General features: G+C 40.8%; 1 protein-coding gene across 1 annotated transcript in view; it reads right to left on the bottom strand.

The window, feature by feature from the left end:
- The window catches only part of plekhg4 (pleckstrin homology domain containing, family G (with RhoGef domain) member 4), a gene marked incomplete at its 5' end in the record, with an annotated part of 82970 nt that overhangs the window by 33624 nt on the left and 32019 nt on the right, over positions 1 to 17327 (bottom strand). The gene's annotated exons all lie outside the window — the stretch shown is intronic.

Genomic DNA, 17327 nt, shown 5'->3' with positions numbered 1-17327 from the left:
GTCTGTGTTGAGGTGAATATTCTGGATGTGACTCAGGCACGATTCACACACAGCAACTGGCAGCCAAATGTAGTGCTGAGGCCAATATTAGCAGCAGGATATCAGATGACACACGGCCGGGAGGGGGGTTGGGGCGGCGGGGGGGGGGGGGATTTTTGTACTGCTGAAAGGCACGATGAACGATACACATCTCAGATCATGAGTTCGACCTATTGATGCAAGCAAAGAGAGAACTTCTTTTGGCTCAGAGTGGGTAATAAACCCAGCCGAATTTCATACAGCATCCCAATCACAGAAGTGCTCCAGGATTGTAAAAGAGGATCCAAACTGAATGAATATAAACTGACACAAAGCATGCTATAGTGAAGATATAGAGAAAAGAGTCACCACGAAATGACTCAGAATAACCTTTACCTGATATTTAAACATGCAGTGGATTCTGCTGATGTGACACAGCCTGCAGCAGCTAAATCATCAGCACATTTTAAAGCCAATAACTGCAGCAATTAATGGATTCATCATTCACAGCAGCCCCTAGATACAGTTTCTCTATTGGGGTTGTTCTGGCCTGGGTGGCCAAGTCCAGCAGCACACTCAAGTATACTCCAAACTAATTTGTATGATGTATGTATCATCTGAATTAACCACATCACTTACTGGACTCAAGATCTGTTGGTTCAGTGGCATCCAAACCTGCGAGTCAATCAAAAAGTTCAATAGCTTTCCAGAATATACAAATATGTGAACACTAAAACAGGACCACTGAATTAGAACAAACCAACCATACATGGTACAAAATCTATCCCATTTGTGAATAGACCAATAATAAGTTCACAAATAGGGACAGAAATATTTGACTTACCTAACAAAAAAACTGCTCGAAAGTGAGATGAGGCAAAGAGAAAAATGTTGTCAAAAATTTTAAATGTCCAGTGTTTCAGCCGTGTAACCTTCATCAGGATCAAATACAGCAACAACAAGAGGATCCACCAACATGTACACAAATCAGAACTCAGAACAGGTGAATTCACATCAATTAACCAATGAACTTGGGCCGTTTTTAGAGGAATAGATGGGAAAAGTCTCTCTACAGACTAATGTTTGAACTCAGCTGATGAATTTGTCAAATCAGCATCAACCTGCATCCATCTCATTTAATTTGTTTAACTTTTATATGACCAGATAAATCACATCGAGGATAAGAACCTGTTTTTCAACGGACGGCAGCAGTACAAGTTTCAGACAGAACAATCCAACATCAGAAACACAGTGAATCAACACTAAAAAGCAGGTGTCGATCAGTCTGTCACAGGGAGATGACGTTCTTCAACCGCCTAAAGCTCTGATTGGCTCAACTGGTTTTCCAACTGAGGAAACAGCCGTCAATCAGCACAACACCAGACCCGGATCACAGAAAAACTGGAGATATGGGCAGTGATTCAGATCTGGAACCAGACTATCTGATATGGGCACAGTTTATACACAACTCACTGGCTGTTCTAATGTTTGTATTGATATTTTTATTTCTCATATTCTCCCAAAAACATAAACTATGTGCAAGAGAAAAGTCTTTTTTTTAACCTTCTTATTCTTTCTGATGATATTCAAGCTTCAAGAAAATCTGAAAATAAGAGAAAGACATGAATCTGTATCCACCTCTGTTGTCGACCGTCACAAGAACGATGAAGCCCTGTTTGCTCTTCAACTTCCCTTACAACTAGCAAAATATTATATTCCATATCTTTCATGTTGCTGTTTCTGTAAATGACACTGAAAACAGCTCTGTGATGGAAAAATATAAATGCAGTAAATGAAGATCAACCGCAACACACACAAAATGTTAAATCCAACGGCAGGAATACAGAGTATATAAATGTGAGGATTACAGTGTTAAGACTGAAGCTCAGTCTGGCTCTGAGAGGGTGAGGAGGGGTGAGGGAGGGTGAGGAAGGGTGAGGAGGAGGCACATCAAAGCAGGCTGATTGAGGTTCCCATGGGAGACTGAGGGAGGCCACCCACTCTGAGGCCCAGCTGAATAATAACTTCATTATCCTCAACACACCAGACTTCTGTGATTTAACATGTTTTATAACCTTTTTCTGAGTTTTACAACGTTTCGCTGAGCCGGGACTCGTATCCTGAGCGCAAAAACCTTCATGTCTGAGAAATTACAAACTAGAACTGTCAAAATTGGCCAAAAATGACGTTTAATTATTCCGTCAAAAAAATAAACACATGGGTTGAATCTAAGGATTTCATTTTGCAGAAACCCGATAAAACATTCAGCAGTTTGAATCAGCACAGTGAAGTCAGTTACTTCGGGAGTGTTGGGCCTCTTCTCCATAGCAACAGCAGCTGAGGCTCATGGGTATTGTAGTATTTAGATTTGTCCACTGAACTGATAAAAAAAACCCTGATTTTATTAAAAATAAAGTGTAAAAGAAATTTTAACTGTTGTTCAGAACATGACTTGTTTATTGTTACATTATACAGGAACATTAAAGAGATCCGCAAATGAAAATTTTGTGATGGGAAATTAAAGAGGAGAAAAATACTGGTGGTGAAAGTGTTGACCAGAACTATGTTAGAGGCGTCCACAAATACGAGCTGAAGGACCCTGTCACTTTTTGTCTGAAATTGCCTGATCCAGAACTGATAGTTTGTCGTTGTTTACCTGTGGTTTTGATGTGGAGGTCACAGTGGGTTGTAGGGAAAAGGGTGATGTTTAATCATCCAGATGGAGCCTTTAAAGTAAACTAATCCAATCTCTCAGGTTCTGCTGGTTTTAATGAATAGTCAGTGGCAGCCTCTCTCGCTCTCCCTTGAGGACCATGATTCATACACCCAACTGTTCAGCTGACTGCTGATTGAAAAACCAGTTCCTACTGGGTGTGGAGGATGAGGGTGCAGCAAATAACAGGGTCACTGTAAGGTTAAACAAAGACAGGATCCTACAGTCTGATCTGAACTGAACATACAAATAAACATCAGGAGCCAACACTCTGTGTCTCCAGATGTGACCATTCACACACAAGTATCCCAACTCCTCTGTATCCTCGCTGATAGAAATATGACACTGATCTCTTTAACTCTGGTCTCCACAGTTGTTGGAGGAGACACACGTTAGCCATATTGAAGCCGTTCTCGTGTTTAAACAACCAGACCATAAAGAGGGGTCATGAGTTTCCAAAAAGCAGAGGTCCTGACCTTTTTAGTAACCAATCATGGAGACACAGTGTGGGGAGGGAGGAGCTTTAAAGGCAAGGGACCCACAGGAGACATGACCTTTGTCCCCCTGCAAAAGTGAACACAGTGACAGAAGATGCCAGCTGTCCTCCACAGAGAAAACTAAGGACCCAGAGAGAAAGGTTTTAGACCTGAAGATGGGTCAGACGAGGAAACAGCCGTCAGTGAGCACAACACCAGACGCTATCCATCCAGCATCCAAGAAGTATTCAAGACACACCGAAATCTGATTGTCCGAACCACCTCTGGAAGAGGTTTGAGACTCATTCTATCCAAACGTTGAAAAGGTGTAGATGTATCCGTCTCTCCAAGACACATCTGTGATCTTTTCACCTTAACTTTAAGACTTTTTAATACCAAACAAAATGTAATTTCATACCTGTTTCACTGTCATACCAGCCAAAGTATGAAAGTATGATGGAGAACCAGTGTGGACGATACGGACTGAAAATATTTATTATCGTCACTTTTTTTTTGACTATTGTAAATTAAATTGAAGACTTTTCTTCTTCTAAGGCCTTTTTTGAGAAAACTAAATTCTGTGCTTTTTAGGACTTTAAGACCTGCAGATACTTTACCTGCCTGCATCAGTAATGTTCTGTGGAAATAAACTCTACAGGATTTCTACTTGTAACGGTGAGTCTGAAGTTACTCTGAAATTAGCCGTCGTTCTGTGTCATTAAGGCAACAAGATTAAAAATATTCAGTGATTTCTACAAATCACTGCAAAGAATGTAAATCAAGTTACAGTTTGGGTTTTTAATTAAAACCTGATGATGTACGATGCATCTGTAAAGTTGTGATGTCAGCAGGAGAAATCAAACGGCGAACTATAATCAGTCCCAGTGCTGGAGGCAGCTACAGCAGGACCACAGTGCAGACTGATGCACAGGCACAGCTCCAGGTTAAAGTGAACAATTAGCTGCTGGATAATTAAAGTCTGGATAATTAAAGTCTGAAACATGAGAAGCATGAACACCAAGGTTCAACAAGTCTGCGGCTGCGACATGTCGTCACACTAGAAACACCATCCAGCCTTCAGATGCTGACAGGTGATAGGGACTATTTACACTCCAGAAGGCAGATAACATGTTTACATGTGCTAGAATATTCTGGTTACTCAATAAGATTAACAAATAGCTCTGCCTACTACATGATGCTTCTTTGGTTCCAGAGGTCTCAAAGTCAGACAGGGGAGTCGTCTGCTCCCTCAGAAGAAATGTTTTCTTCCGGAACAGCCTGAAAAATAAAGAGCTGCTGTGGAGAAACCAGGTCACAACAGGGCAACGTAGGGTCTGCGCAGAAATAAACCGGCGATGTCCCTTTTAGACTCTGCTGAAAAGCTCTCAACAAAGATGGGAAATAACAAACCACCCATCCCCATCCAGTAAAGCACGCACGTACAGTCTCAAACACCAGATACTAGACTGATCCCCAGGAACCAGAAGAAAGCTCTCTGAGAAACACAACAGCAATAAAACATAACATTACAGTGATATGTTTGCTTTGTACTTTTACAGCAACAGTTTCTGAACACGTGTTGGCCTGTGCAGACCTGCTACAGTGCATATGATAAACATTTTGTGCATCACGTGAGTTTGCTGCCTCAGGTCCACAGTCCCATTTCCTTCACTTAACCATTATATCCACGTATTGTAGATGCAGACATTTCCCACTTTCTGTATTTACATAAGGCGCAGTTACCAACAACCTTATTTCATTCCTGTATTTATAACTGTGTTTCACGTGGAGCTTTCTCTCAGCATAAACAAAGTCAGTGTTAAGGTATTATTTTTCTGGCATTTCTGCCTAAAACTATCTGTGCAGATGTTATCACCAAAAACACATTACAGACGTTTAGTCAAACAGTCAATTATCCATGACACCCAAAAACACACACACGGCTCAAAGCTTTGCCTTGTGAAGCTCGGCTGAAAGACGTGTTGCAGTTTGCAGCTGGAGATAAAACTAAATCCTATTATTTTACTGGTGTTGCAGTGATGTGGCCAACCAATGATGGCCCACCCTGAAACAAAACAGATTGCTTTTGAAATCAGCTGAAGTTTGGAGATAGCTTAACACTCTGACTTGTAGTTTGGGATGTTGTTTAGCTGCAAATGTCTGAAAGTTGCAAATTGAACAGGACAAGGATGATGTGATGATCGAAATTGTTAGTTGATCGACAGAAAAATAATTGGGAACTATTTGGACAGTTGGACTTTTGATCGAACAAGACATCTGAAGATGTCCATGAAATCTTTTGATGTTTCATCCACATCTCAATTATTTAAAAAAAAAATCAGCAGATTAATCAATTTATGTTGCAGCCCTAGCTACATGCTAAGTGTCAAGATGCCCCAGTGTTTGTTTAACTAAAAATTAAGTGAACAAACTTGTCAGTCAGTGCTAACGAATGGACCTAATGATGCTCACAGTGATCTGCACCAACATCATAAAACATAAGGAGACATAAAACCACTATCACAGCAGGACTGAAGATGTGGTGAAACAACTACTCAAACTAAAAAACAAATGAAACTTCTGATCTGTTTTTTGTATAACAGTTCTGTTAAATCAACAGATTTACTGCAAAACACTACACTGAAATGAGTGATTTAACAAAAAAACAAAAAAAAGCTTTTGGTGGATTTGAACTTCATAACTTCCCAGAACAAGCGTCAGTGCTGACAACCTCGTGAATTTACACCCAAACAATGTAGGAGATCATTAATATTTACTCTAAATTCTTGACCCAGAGGAGGAGGAAATTAAAAAAACAAACAAACAGCACCCTCAGAAGACTGAGAAGCTGTTTGACACTGCCCTGACCTCTGGTGAAATATGGCTGTAATATACAGAGGAGTTTTGACTTCACAGATTACACACAGGTTTAAGAACGACCTCAGTTTTCTTAATTATTACAAATCAAACGAGGTCCACAGGTAATATTAGTCCTTTGTGAAAAGACCTTCTGTCTCAGGAAGTTCTACTGGTGTGATTTTACATCTGCTTAACATACTGTCATCCAAACTTTTTATACATTCAATTTAAATTCTCCATTTCCCCTTATGATGCACTTTTTCTCTATTTTTATTTGCTGTTACCTGCTGTAGCCTGTTTAGATCAGAGTGATGTTCTCCCCACAGGGATCGAAGTTTCATATGTCTGATCTTATCTTACTCACGAATGACGAGCAGGAATGAAAGCTACATAGCTGCAGAATGAGTCTGCCTACTCTTAAAGTCCCAGCCGTGAACTGATCACAGCACAGAAGAGTAAATGTTGGTCTGAGCTCCGGGGGAAAACTTGAGGCGCGAGATGAGACGGCGTACCAGGCGGCGATGTTTCTACAGATAACATAAGAAAGAATCAGGAATGTTACAGATACCAACGCTGTCAGAACACATCCAGTCATTCCCACATTAACTGAAGCTAACTTGGTATTAACACACACACACACACACACACACACACTCTGAGCAGTTTACAAGCCTGAAAGCACGAAACAGGCACTTGGAAAGGAAATCAAACCCTGCAGGCCCTCAGGCTGAGAGTCTGTTTAAGTATTAACAGTGTGTCTACACTACGCTGTTTTCTCTGCAGTTTTCACAGAGGTTCCAGGTTGTTTTAGTAGAGACCTGTGACCAGAATGAAACATAAAAACAGGCAAATCTCTCCTTCTTCACTCTCTTTTCAGTTGGCAAAAAACACCACTGCATCACATCAACATCTGGTGAGGAGAGAGGCGGCTGATAACATCTGGATTTTCTTCTGCGTTCAGATATAGCCACATTTAAACCGATGGATCATAGAGAAAGTGTGAGAGGACTAGAGGTCGTCTTCTTAACTTTACCGTCACACAGCTCCGACCCTCACTGAGCTGCTACAGCTTCCTTTGGTGAAGTCTCCGTTTTCTCCGAACAACTGAAACAACCTGCACTTTAACGTTTACACACTTTTGACACAGTTTTAATAAAGCTCAGTTTTAGTGTGGATGTAAGCTGAAACGGAGAGACAAAGACGTGTTTATAAAATGAACCGGTTTAGGTTGGCCGTACTCCGAGTCAGTGTTCATTTTTGTTAACACTGTCAATGTTAATTTGTCTTTTTTTTTTTTTAATTTAGTCTTAATCCTGTGTCAAATGTCCTTTTTTGTTTTCATCAAATTTAGTCAACCTCGTTCTGTTTTGTTTTAGTTGACTAAAAGTCTGCACATTTTAGTCTCGTCTCAGTCAAAGGACACCTGTTTTTAGTCTAGTTTTTGTCAAGGAAAACTGTTGACATTTTAGTCTTTAGTCCTCAGATTATATTGAACATTACCGTTAATCTAGCCTTGTCAAAACCAATAATTTTTTGTCATTTTAGCCTAACTTATTTCACATAAGATTCTATCTTATTATTATCTGATGAAAATCACAGGTTGATTGATTAAGAATGCAGTCTGCGGAAAGTGTCTGGTCTAGTGGTCTGAGGGTATCAATTTATGGCGTACATCCAGACACTGAACATGTTCTGATTTGCATATTTATCTTGAACCGATCCACAACTGGCCTGGGGCCACAACTCTTTTTACAACTGTTATAAAACGATGAGAGCTGTACAGACAATGAAGTGCTTTGAAACCGCTTTTTCAGTTGGCCAAACTACATTACAAACCTGCCTTTTGAACAACGGAAATACAATCAGTTAGCCTAATAGCACTTAAAAAAAAACACTGTACACACAGGAGTTGCAATCCGCTTACGTAATAAATAAATAAATAAATAAAATAAATAGATCTGAGTCTTGCCCCGCTGTTGTCACTGTTAAGTACTGGTATGTTCCTCTGGGTCTTCACTCTGCTCCAAGCATGTTGATATAGTCACAGTTAAGTGTTTAATGATGTCGGCGCCGTCTCGCCTTAGTCAAGGAAGAGAAGGTTGTTGCTGGAAATATTTGGTCGTAGTTTTCGTTAACGAAATTAAGCCCACTGTGACTGTCTGTCAAAGTTTTCAGCACAGATATCAGCTCATTATGGTCCTGTGCTCTAAACCAAACACTCTCTACAACCAGCCTGCAAGCTGTCTGTTGTCTTTGTTTCTGCCTCCTCTGGTGTGTTTCCACAGGAGTTCACACCTTCATGTGACCCAGCAGCAGCTGAGGCTGATGGTGGTGTGCGGCGTTTGGGGGTCCATCCGTCCCACAGAAACACAGACCTCTCACCATGAGGGGAAGACAAAGAAGTCCAAACCTCGCCGGCTGTTTTGAAGCGGGCGCCAGAGAGCGGTGACTGATAGTGTAGAGCGATGACCTTGACACGCTGAGAGTTTCTACAACACCAGATTAGATTTGAGCGCTTCCCAGAGCAGAGAGCTGACATGCTGCCAGACGCTCAACTCGCACAGAGACGTCTCTGAATGATTTCTAATGCTGCTCAGTAAGCAGAGCTCAGCTGTGCAAAGCAGGCGCACACAAAAAGCCTGACTTCAGGTCCGCTCCACTGAGGGCCTTTGTGGAAATAAAGAGGTAATGCCTCAGTCCCTCTGGGGAATCTAATCTCAAAGTGAACTGAGATGTCAGCCTGGAGGAAGATCTGGAGGAAAATGTTTGAAAAGATTAATCTCTTTCAGGAGCTGGTGTCTCAGGTGAGGCTTGCTCTCAGCAGGACACCATCTTCAACATGAAGCAGCTCCTCCATGCAACACAGCAGAAAGTCATCATTTCCCTCCACATGAGAGGCTTGACTGAACACTGCACCTGGTTTCTGGTGTCCACGGCCGGATTTTATTACACCAGCCGGCTCTGATGCTGAATCCCAAACTTGGCTCTCAGTTAGCTGCTGGTGTTTTAAGGATCAACCATGAACAGAGAAAACTGGGATGTATCTTGTCTCATGAAGGAGTCTGTTGAGTTTTACTCTGCAGGACATGACAACATGAGGTCAGGTAAGTAAGATTTAGCAAATAAAAATGTAAAATGTGTCCGTAACTGTAAAGTATTGATGGTGCTCTGACAGCTGTATTATATTATAATCAAGCCTCAATTAACCACAAAAGCCTTTTGAATCCAGTACAGGAGTTGCAGTGACAAACACAGTTTCTCTAAGTACGTGGGCTACGTTATATAGGTGGTGCTGGAAGCACGGATGCACAGATCCAGGTTTTTTCTCCTAATATCAATTCCAATACCTCAACTCAAGAGTATCTGCTGATTCCAATCTGTGACCAGTTCTCTCTTTTCCCCCAAATGTGAATTCTGTAGACCTGACCGTGTGGAGCTCAATGGAATCCTTTTTATCAGGTAACACCAGGTCGGGGATTGTTGTGAGACTAAAAACAGAGTGAGCAGCCCGCTGCGACTGAAAGGATGTAATATAGCAGAAACATTGTTTTATGATGACACTGACAAATAGATGCTATGTGGATCATTTAATGGCCTGATACCGATTCGGTGTATCGGCAGATGAAACGATCACATTCTGATCGTGCAGTGTCTACTGGCTACATTTGGTTGCCCCTAGTATCATTGGTCAAAGAGGAAAGTTCTACTGGATTAGTTTCTTATTCAATAACAGAGGAGGGGTGTTAATAATTGGATGTTGACACACAGCTCACATGACAGCTTCTTCCATGTTGGAATCTCCACTCCCCCAACGCTCAGCTCTGTCTACACAATTTGCAGTTGGACACTTTGGTCACAAAATCATCCTCTCACCAAAGTTGAACGCCACACACAGTTATTTTGGCTCTGCATCAAGTCCACGTAGCGTGGCAGTTCTACTGAAACAAGCTGAATTAAATGGTACAAACACTGGTCTGACCCTCAGGAACAATCTGAGGTTCAGTACTTTGCCCAACAACACTTGGACATGTCAACAGGAAGAGCCGGGGATCAAACCACCAACCCTGTGATTAGTGGATCGCCTTCTCAATCTGTTATAAAAAGCAGGTCGGACTCTGCTATGAGTCCTAACATCAACTTCACTTTCAGCATGTCCCAAGTTTTTTAAATAAGTTATATTAAGAAAAAACTGTATGTCAGAGTTGTTCTGGGACGTTTGCTTTGAGCTACAAACTGTAAACTGCAACTGTAAATAATCCTGTTACCAATCAACACGATCATCTAATGTGTTTAATAACCAGTTAGAAACCAGTGAAGCAAATCCTACTCGCTCATTTTTCCAGTGGGGGAGTCAACAGAAACACGACTTCACTTCCTGTTTCTTTGTTTACCTCTCTGGAACTGACATCTCTACAATGTGACAGGAGATCTAAACACTTTGGAGTTTTTTTTACCAGGTTCAGATTCAACACTAGCCAGTTCATTCATTCAAATCAAATCAGTGATTTACTTGTTCCTGTTTCACAGAGACCTTTTATGAAAAAAAAATTCTTTCTTTGGAAGAAAACTAAATTTCATATTCTTGTTCTTACAGTGTCTGAATCATTGTTTTTATTCACTTTATTTAAAAAAAAAATTTCTTTGCCGGTACTGGACATGGTTTTCATTTTGTCACGTGTTACTTTTTTCCCCCAATTTTTCATAGTTATTATGTTTAATTTTTAATTTTCTTTGTAATGTTACAAAATTCTAAAAAAATTCTAAAAGAAATGACAACGTAAAAATACATAATGCATATTGGCAGATGAATAAATGGTTGTAAAAGTAGATTCAAATTATTGTATCAGTTCATTCTTAAACTCTCCTTGCCTGTGAGCGGGTTTCAGCTCACACTAAAGTAGGTCAGAGAATTTAACGGTTGGGGGGGGGGGGTCTTCTTTTAACGGGTGTTAACTTCAGGTGGCGGGGTGTGTCGTTTCGGTGGAGGGGAGTTTTCCCAGTCGGTGTTGGGGGGAGTCGACGCCTCAGGTTTCAGGCCGCCCGGAGAAGGAAGATGACAATCCTCTGGATCTGTAGCAACACTGCCTCATTGTGCTGCCTCCTTTGGAGTCTAAGATCAGGACTTTGTAGTCCACCACTCTGGGACTGTCCTGTCCCAACAACACAGCACTCAACACCAGGAACAATGGAGACTTCCCGTCAGTGACAAGTCTTGAGAAATGCCTGTTATCGGAGGAATAAAAGGCTTTCCGGGTGAGTTGTAGCCTGCAGGTACAAAGGCTGAGCCCCTTTCCCTAACATCCGACTCGAATGAAAACAGCTTCCATCAGGACATGAAGTGATGCCGAGTGGGTTAGTGTGTTAAATGTGAGACGGACAATCAACTCCACAGACCTGAGGCGGCCCAGGATATGGACACCTCTCTGTAGCTGCAGATATCCAGTCTGCCACCGAAGAAGCCATCCAAATGTTATTTTGATGAAACAAATGCAAACACTGCTCAAAGAAATGAGACGATTTCAAAGTTGCTCCTCGCTCAAATCAGTTTGGTTCATAAATATTTTGCACCGATCTGCTATATTTTGTCGCATTTCAGACACTGACAGTCATTTCCTCAAGAATTCCACTAAGAAGCAAAACACTGCAAAGCCGCCACCTTTTCATTTGGAAAACAATTTTAAAATAAACCTCCAATTGGAAAAGATTATCTGCAGCAGCCATAATCTGTCAGGGAGCAACATCTTCTATTTATGATCAGCTGTGTTTTGGAAGTTGTAGAATCCCTTGTTAGATATTTTTAAATCTGCACTGGGAGATGGATTTGTTGTTTGACAGGGAGCAATGTGCAGAGGCTACAGAGTGAGAACATAAAGCTTCACAGGCTGATGAAGTTTAAGCCGATTCAACGAAGATATTTGTCCCAAGTTTACTCTCTACAAAGTTTCTTGATGTAGTTTCCATCTGTGACCAGTGAAGATCGCTCCCCTCCCCCCTTTTTAACACCTTCCTACATTATCCAATATCTGGAGCTCTATTTTCAAAACTGCCAAAAGTTTTTGGACAGTTGATGCAATATTTGGGATGTCAGTCGACAACAGCCACATAACTATATCAAAATATACAGTTACAACCTCTGTAACACTTCCAGCACAAACATGAACATTAGTTAAAGGCCCTCAGAACTTATTTATTAACCTGCTTCTTACTATGAGTGATGAAGTCCTACATAAATATATTTTGTGCCAAGGTTAGAGCGGTTTAGGTTATTTAAATAATTGGCAGATTAGTCGATGATGAAAGTGGTCATTAGTTGCAGTCCTAAGTTAGGGGTGTTGTCTGCAAACTAACTTCGACAGTTGCTTATTCAGTCATGAATATTTACGTTATCAAGAAATACTTCACGTATTACTTCACGTAAATACTTCACTGCACGTTTTCAGGAGCTGAGGGAAGCGATGCAAACACTGCAAATTAGACCAGGCTCAGGTATGAACTCCATGGATTCCCTGAAGGTTTTGAGAATATATGAAGAACTTTCAGAACCAAGCCAACACTACGCTCCAAACTCTGTCCATTCAAACAGACACTGTATTGATCATCTTCTCCATTATCCTATAAACACATCACACTGTAATAATTCTATTGATCTCACATATCGTCTTAACTAGTCTTCGGTGTTACTGATTACTAAAGAAATCCCATTTTCCTAACTTCAAATGCAGCTGATGCAGAGACATAAATTCAACTTGTTCCCGGTGCAGTTTTCCTCATGACTGCACCTAAATACTCCTTGTGGAGTACACATGCCACTGAGTAACAGTTTTCTGTGTTCCTGCATTACAAGTGTAACCTCATCAGAGCCTCCATCCATCACTACGAATCCATTATCTGAACATTCCTACAGTTCTTCATGACTCGCCACGCCCTCTGCCTTTTTACCCAGCAGCCCCTCGACAAGTCCAAACATCTCTGATTTAGAGTCTCTGAGAAGGAGCCTGAACACGTCCAGCTTCCATCAACGTCCCCTTTCGCTCCTCTCCTCTTATCTTTGTCCCTCCATTTAAAACACTGCTGAGTGCTGCGCTGCCAGGCGTCAGCAGTGAGAGTTTAAATTAATTATACACAGACAGATAAAGTCTTTTTATTTGCCCAAACCTTCCAGCTGTTTGCGACACAAAGAAGCACTTTCTCCTCCAGCTGCTGCAGCAGTTTGGTAAAAATATTTACAGACTTTCTTCTTCAACTCAAGGGCACATGGTAACTGATGGAGTTTTTTTTAGGCCACATTTTGTTTTGAGCACATGTCTTGTTTTGGAGTAGTTGTTTACAGGTTGGATGGCAGACTACTTGGAATCAGTGATTCTACCTCTAAGCAGTTGTTCACAATGAAAACAGAAACATTTGAAAAAAACATGTTAAGGGTCTGTGTTGGTGTGGGCGCGTTGCTAACGCTACATGTAAGAAAATGAGATACGATGCAGGAAGTCCAGTTTAAGACTGGAGACTTATCAGTCACCCGTTTATTATACAGCAACCATTGTTTTATCCCCAGTCTCCATGATCACCAGGTAAAAATTAGAAACACAATGTCCGCATTACAAACTCATCTACCAGGAATGTGCACCTGTATGCATTTGATTGGCCAACACAACACAGTGCATTGCTGGATTATGTTTCATTGTTCTGCAGAAAAAGTTGAGCCAGGCTCATTTTTTGCTGATGACACTGTTTTTCCTGAAGCCTGAAGGAGAAGGTCAGGTTTTCTGATGCAGTGCTGATGTTACTACATCAGTAAATGCTGGAGCACGATGACAAACTAATGCCATAAACTAGAGGAGAGAAACATCCCATGTAGTTCATTTTATAACTGTAATAACTATTTTTCACCAGTTGTTCACTAACCCATAAGAGCTGTGGTTCCCAACCTGGACATTAAGACTAAAGCTGCAGAGATTTGGCCATCAATCGATCGGTCGATTGACAGAAAATTAATTGCCAACTATTTTGATTTTTTCCAGCAAAAAGGCCAAACATTGAGGATGTGTTGCTTCTCTTTGTCATACATGCCAGTAAATTGATTATCTTTGGTTTTTGGACTGTTTGTTGGGGAAAACAAGACATTTTAAAGCGTTACCTTTGGGCTGTAGGAAATTATAACGGGCATTTTTCACTATTTATGGACATTTTATAGACAAAACAAATAATTGATTAATTGAGAAAATAATCAGCAGATTAATTGTAGCCCTAGTCGAGACCACTACAAGGCATCACGAAATGACTACCCAAGTAGGAAATATCAGAAAACAAAAATTGAGCTACACAACATTATGTTTTCTTTTCTCTTTCACTGAACTGGTTCTAGATCAGAGATATGAATCCTGTGACAAAGAGTCAAAGGCTAAAAAGGTTGGAAACCCCTCTGTTAGAGAACTTCTGAAAGTCCTCTGATGGTCAGGATTAAAACTTTGAAATCTGACTGAAATCTAAACTGAGATTTAGTCCGACAGCAGGGATCAATCCTCCAATCACACTGACAGGGTTGAAGGTCACTGAAGGGGTTAACTCCAATAAACCGATCAGTAACAGCGGTCATATGTCAGGGACATCAGTGTCCAACATCATTAACATGATGGCATAACATCACACAGTCCCAGGTCACCTACAATCAATATCAGGACACTGAAAGTCCATCAACAGAAAATTAATCAACTACTATTTTTTACAAGTGATTAATCATTTGAGTCACTTTTCAAGCAAAAATGCCAAAATGCTGTTTTGGGGTTTTTTTTCCTGTCAGATTTGTGGCCTGTTGGTCGGACAAAACAAAACTGTTCAAGATGTCACCTTGACTCTAGGCCACTGTGACAGGCATTTTAACCAATTTCCTGGCATTTTAGAGACAAAATTATTAATTGATTAACCAAGAAAATTTGGAACCAACTCTTTGAAAAATGACTGAAATGATCAACTGATTATCACAATCAACTAACTGATGATTGAATCACCATTGCAGCTCTACTGACAGTATAATAAACTACTACACTACACAGCCTAATATTAAAAAAATATCCAGATATCACAGAAACTGTAATACTGAGTCAAATACTACAAAATCGCCCATAACAATCAACAGTATCATTTAAAAAGGTCTCTGCTGGTTCCTGTCCTGGTTCTGGTTTCATATTAAATCCTCCATGGTTCATATTCACAGCCTCAGATATGTCACATTTATATGGAATAACTTGTGCGACTCATGAAAACACACCCAGTACCTGCGTATGTACAATCACACATGATACCCGTGGTAACAACGCAACTTCCTCCCTGCTCAGGTGTATGTGTGTGTATGTGTGTGTGTGTGTGTGTGTGTGTGTGTGTGTGTGTGTGTGTGTGTGTGTGTGTGTGTGTGTGTGTGTGTGTGTGTGTGATGACATCTCCTCAGTGTGACTCACTGATGGAAACAACAGCCTCTGGTCTCCACATCCACTGATGCATTGAGAGATGTCAACAAAGTGATATTCAAGATTGAATATACATTTAACCTCTTAACATTCAAACACCACTGCATGTGTCCTCTAGAGAAAGGAACGGGAGAAGAATCCAGACCAGAAACCAGCTCCCGGATCTAGACCACCTGGGTCTTATTTTCCATCATTCCTATTGGTTACAATACCATTAGAGATGGGACCACTTCTAACTGTATCTATCTGTAGCTGTCAATTATTGAACAGTAAAATACATTTTAATACTTTTATGCATAATTTGGTTTTGCTTGAGTCAGTAACAAGTTGTGTCAGTTAAACACAGTGGCAGTTTTCAGCACAATTATACATTTTAAAAGTGAAGCTACTCAAGCAGATTAATCAATACCTCCCAATGACCAAGCCTGCTCGAGATACGATTTTACTTCACTGCTGTAATGAGGAGTCGTTTACGCTTGACTGATCTTTACTGTCCATGGTGTATCACAAACACAAACAAAGCCAGCTTAAACCACATATGTAAACCACTGACTTGGAAACTGAAGAAAAAGTGTCCACTGAACTATAACAGTACAGTAGGTCAAAGATGAACCAGAAGCAGCTCTGTAAGATCTAATGGACACTAACAGCTTGGGTGGTTCATTTAACATTCACCTTCTTTTCCACGTCAGTGTTCTGCTTTCGATGGTTGAGATAAACATGATAAAGGGGGACAGACGTGTTTAAAACCTGCCTGATCGCAGCTGTTCGTGATGCTCCACTGACTCCTTAGTTTATTTGTCTGAAGCACGGCTGATGTGATCTCACGCCTCTGCAAAACCCTCAGGTCTCTCTGCACACTAAGTCCGCAGAAATTTTTCTTCATTTATACACAAGGACCTTTTGGAGATGCAGTGCGCAGAGAAAATAAAGCCTTGCACCAGTGGTCCTGCTCTCGGCCAGGTAACGTTACCCAGATCACAGCTTATACGCTGGTGGGTGAACTATTATCATAACTACCAGGAACTGCAACACCCAGGACAGTTACTCTTGATGTGAACAACAGAAAAACACAGAAGACTTCTAGCCTGATGACCAAACACCACATGAAATCAGAACCTACCAGACAGACTGCAGGCAGGGCAGAGTGATGGCTGCCGTCCAAACCAGCAGCTCTCAGACAACCTGACAGACGCTGTGATTTGTTTGTGTTCTCACTAAGGCCAAATGTACCTGAGTCATTCACATACTGACAGTCCACAACAGGACTCAAACACCTCTCCATCTGTGTCTCTATGTCCAAACCCATAAAAGACCACAGGCATCATCACTGTGTAAATATACTGAAGCAAAATCAACATTTTAATCTGCTCGTCTTCATTTCCCTCTTAAAACTCATTACATTTTAAAAGACAAAACGTGTTTTCCACAATCTGTCTAGCATCATGTTGTTAAAGCGCTGTAATGTTTCCACTTCATGTTTTTTGTGTTTTTCGTCTGCATGACGCCATCTGATTTTACATTTTACACACATTTCCCCTAAATTCAGTCTCCAGATGTTGGATCTTTAGAAACTTTGGGATGTCCAGTACAATTTTAAATCAACCTCTAAGAGTTTGGACAAAGTTTGAACAAACAACAGGAGATCCAGTAGATCAATTCACTTGCGCTGCAGCAATAAAAGGGTTAGGGTTGACTCTAACCCTTTTATTGCTGGTATTACCTGTTTTAAACAGTTTTTAACTCACTGTGTCTTATTGTTATTTTAACTGTGTGTTACTCCTGATATTTCCTTTTTAG

The sequence above is a fragment of the Xiphias gladius genome, chromosome 1 (assembly GCF_016859285.1).
Source record: "Xiphias gladius isolate SHS-SW01 ecotype Sanya breed wild chromosome 1, ASM1685928v1, whole genome shotgun sequence".
Lineage (NCBI taxonomy): Eukaryota > Metazoa > Chordata > Actinopteri > Istiophoriformes > Xiphiidae > Xiphias > Xiphias gladius.
Note: the sequence above shows the minus strand (reverse complement) of the source record. Positions and strands in the feature narration are given on the sequence as shown.